Genomic DNA, 4735 nt, shown 5'->3' with positions numbered 1-4735 from the left:
GACATTTCTGTCCTTCATGTGTTCCTTGAGAAGTCCAAGCTGAAAGAAATAAAAAGATGTTACTTTACAGTTTATACTTCCTTTTTCACTAAGAATTTTCAACATAATAAAAACAAACTCTGTCTTATTATGGAATGGGGTTTGGTATGTTCCAGTGTCATCAGATGTTTCCTATACCAAAATATTTTTTGCTTTGGAAACTCTGCCACTGCAAGTCTTTGAAGCACACACTGAGGATTACCGTAAGCAACCTTTCAGAAGAACATAGCAGAAAGATGACATGGTCCTAGTTATTCCAATCTCATTAACCAGGCAAGCAGGCGTTTGAAACAGACTGCAGAACATAAGGAAGTGCTTTTCTCCCAAAAAGACTGCTCAGCAGAATGTACCACTAACACAAATGCAGATGTCGCTCCGACAGTCATGCTGTGTCACACAGGCAAGCATTAAACAAAGAATTGGGACATCTAGGAGAGTAAGCCTCAACTCTCAGTTTCCTCTGCTCGGTTCTTTCAAACAGCATGAGCTGATTTAAGTTTCTGGCCCTGTTATCGAGGATGGGAACATATGGTTCAGCTACACGTGGAGTATTATTTTATTTAGATAAGCTATACATGTTAATGTTATCTTGATAGCTGCTATGAGAAAGATTGGACAACAGCTATTTTGTTAGAACCATGTTAATTTGCCAAAGACCAACAATTTTTGACTACCCGTACCTTCATGGGTAGGCTCTTACTAGAGAATAAGAATCTTGTTCACATGGTAAAAAAACACAAAGCAGCCATCAAAACCAGCCAGGGCTGTTTTTGATGTATAATCCTAAAAAACTGATACAGCAGCCTTCATGTTCCCCTTTGTCTGTGACACTCCTAATTCATCCAAAGGCATCGGCCCAATATACATACCCTTGTGTGTGAAAAGAGGAACAGAACTGAAACATTAAAGATCAAAACATGCCTGACCTACTCTCAGAGAAAACCATACTGTGCACCTTGTTTTTAATAAATGTGGAAAAATAAAACAGACTCTATAGATAGGATCAACTTTCTTATGAACCCAGTTCCACAGTAATCATTTATTTATTAGAAAATCTATTCAGTATGTACACGCAAAGAGATGAAAAAAGACTACTGAATAACTGACTAATTGGAAAACACAGATGTCTGCTTAAGCAGAGTCCAGCAGCCTCCACGTTCAGGCTGTGTTCCGAAGATCCTGTTGATGCCAAGTGACCAGCACTTCAATTTCAACTGCATGAAGCGGTGAATGGATACTGAACTAGTTGTTCAATCCCCTTTTCATATAAGCTGACACCTACAATGAACCATTCAATGTGGAGCATGAAATGAGGGGTAAGCTATGGTTCAGCTTCTCCTGAATTCTTTCGTTGCAAAAACCTCTACCAGTAGTATTCTCAGTTACAGATTAAGCAAACAAACTACATGTTAAACAAAAAGGCTAGATCAAATCATCTTCTGAAGACAGCCCAGCCTACAGTGATCTGTGAACTGAAATTGCCTTTTACTCAGAGACAATTTTTTTTGTACCTTACAGCCTACAGCCAACACAGCAGCATAGCAGGAATATATGAATCCCTGCAAAGTAGGGAAATGCCAAAATTACCACCTGACACCTATCAGGTAGAGCCTGTACACCCCTTTATAAAACAAGGGTATTTATGTGGTGTTTGGAAGCATATGATGGAAATCTCTGTGCAGTAAGACAGCCCAATGTTGTACAGAGACATCAGCTTGTGCTTATTTCCACACCAGCCAAGCTCTGCAGCTCAAGTGCTGAATTAAAACAGCTCTACAACCATCAGCATAGGGGCTGTGAAGCACTGCAGCAAGTCTGAACCCAATACTGACTTGCTGCAAGTTGGAAACTGTCCTCTACTGAGCTGCCCCAAAATGAGTTTATATGATCAGTTATAGCTGTACTTAATATCCTTAGAGTGCTCCTGTAGCTTCCTTGTTCCTAAGCAAGCAGCCTTACTGAAACAAGCTGCCTCCAATACAGAGAGGAAATGCCTGAGCCCCTTTTTCTTTCCATCCCAACCAGTTTCAACAGGTAGATCTAACAAGTTTGTTTAATCTTTTCCCCCCCTCCTTCCACCTGAAAGCAGCTGCAGGCCAGATTGCTTTAAAGCTCATACCACAAATAAGTAGCCTGATGCCCTTCCATGAGATCCGGGAGTGAAAAAACCCAAACACTGAGTTGAGGGGGAAGTTATCATGAGTCTCCAAAATCACAGCAAGGGCATGTAGCTCAAATCTTAGAGGGCTCATAAGGTGTAAAGTCTGGACTGGGCATGATCAGAGTCAGCAGGTAGTTTAGGAGCTGAACCCATACACAACCCACTGCAAATTTAAGGCACTCCCGTAATGCTCCACTTTCAAGTCCTAAGCTCTTCAATTTTACCAAAATTGCTATTCCAAAGGAAATGAGCTTTTTCTTCTTCAGTACCTCAGTGTGAAAAGTACAGATCCATCAATATTGCAGGTCCACTGGGGAAGCTTCTCTGAAGTCAGATACATGAAGTTCGTCCAAATTATTTTATAGAAACCACCATTTCCTCTCCTTTCTAGGGCACCCCTTCCTCTATGTACAAAAAGGATAGGAGATCCCGGCCAGCCTCTCTCTGCTTTGAGGATCCTGTAAGATTCTCTCATAAACACTACACATACCACAGTGAATCACATGGTACTCCATCTATTCTGGAGAAGACGACTTCATCTGTCTGAATAAAAAGAATAGTAATTTAAAAAATCCAAAATTACATAAGCCTTGCATATTTCAAAACTCAAATTTCAGCTCAGCACACTTATTGAAAGACTGGTAACAGGCCTCTTCTGTCTTCCCACAGCTCAGTACAGGGTTGTTGGATGAAGTGATGCAAGGAACAGACTTCCCATGAATTCCCACTAAAAGCTAAGTATTTGCACTTGTATAGACAGTCTATACGCTGACAGTGACAGTATAGTAGTGAATGGGTACTACCCATTCCAAGAACTACATGCTAATACATGACTACACTCTTAGTCAAACTACAACATCTAATTTTGGAGTACAAGATGTTCCTACTCCCACTTGCCGCTTTATTGGGATTATGACCCCACAACTCAGAGGTAAAAGCAAACACACTAACTTCTCTTGTTCATGCATGTCAGTGTCCAGTATCATATTACAAACCCAGCTTTACTGGTGCTTTTAACAAAACACACTAGATGTGAACTCAGGCAACTAAGGAGCTGGCTCACACCTACTTCTACCATCTCTGGTGCCGGGACAGAGTGAAGAGGAAGCAAGCAAAAATGTCCAGACCCAATGCCACCAGATATGGCACTCCAAGCCCAGGGATGATCTCTCTACAGTTTACTAAATCAGCTAGGACTGCAGGAACTTACACTAGAATGCAATTAAACGAGAGGACTGATACTCATTTGTTAACAGAGTAAATCTAGCTTTTGATATTCAAAACATGAAAAACAGTGATCTGTGAACTGAAATTGCCTTTTAGTCAGAGACAATTTTTTTAGTACCTTACAGGTCTGTCTCCTCCTGCCTCCACAACGGCACTGGGAACCTGCTTCAGTTCCTTACTGTTTTGTATCATTCATTCTACAGAACACCTTTAGCTTTTCTGCAGCAAACCTCAGTATTTAAATGGACAGCAATGACATCTAGTGGCTTGCTAAGAATTTGCCTTCCTAAATTTCCAGTCATCATTTATTTTTGAAAGCAGAAAAAATGCACAGCTCTCAGTATTTCAGTTAGCTGCTTCCAACAACACAGACCAACAGCAAGTGCATCCAAAATTCTTTATGAACTCTTCTATAACACACACTCAACCATTATCTACCCCAACTCACAGCATCTCCCCAATCCCTTGCTTGAAGCCTAGGAGAGGTAGTAGGCACAAATTTGCTTTAGGCCTTGCCTGCACAACTAAATTTCTTCAGCAAAAATCTAGCTACAGATATTTGTTCTGGTTACATAGGGCTGGGACTCCCACCCACCCTTTTGGTTATGCTGTTCTTCCAACTGCATTAAACTAAATGGTAGGGGTTATTCACACAGAAAAGGACAAGGCCCAAGGCCGCATCAAAAACCATGCAAAGGACTGTGATTTCTAAAATGTAACTGTGCTGAAACTACAAGGAGAAAATATTAAAATGCTATTCTGAAAGCAAATCTTGCAGGTCAGATTTATGGGAGAACAGTAAGCAGTTCACTTCCCTCCATCCCCCTAAAAAACCCTCTTACCTTTTTCACTGAGTGATACTGCAAAATTGCCAAGAAGCACAAGTGAGTTGTTATTGAAACTTTTGAAGCATGTGACAACATAAGGACAGTTCAAAAGATATCTTTATGTAGCTTCCTGTACCACTGGCACTAGTCATTTAATCACTGCTGGAGTGTTTGCAGGCATTAACACTCTCTACAGCCTTGACAGCAAATGACCTAAAAGATTCTTCAGTTAACAATGGTGAGGAAGCATGAGATCTGTGGTATAAGTATCTGGTGCACAAGTCTACAGCCTTCAGAGAATGTTGCATACTAGTCATTAAAAAAATAAAAATGCCTACCTTTTAGTTTTGTTAACTGAGACAATATACTAATACCCAAGGCTAGAATCAGTAGGTTCTTGAGGTGCCTTCCCCCACCACCCCATCAAAGACTTGAGGGTTTTTAGTTACTTGCTATGCCCCAGTTCCCAGAGACACACGCT

Source organism: Phaethon lepturus, unplaced genomic scaffold (assembly GCF_000687285.1).
Source record: "Phaethon lepturus isolate BGI_N335 unplaced genomic scaffold, ASM68728v1 scaffold29481, whole genome shotgun sequence".
In the NCBI taxonomy this organism is placed as follows: Eukaryota; Metazoa; Chordata; class Aves; order Phaethontiformes; family Phaethontidae; genus Phaethon; species Phaethon lepturus.
This window is presented reverse-complemented; position numbering follows the sequence as displayed.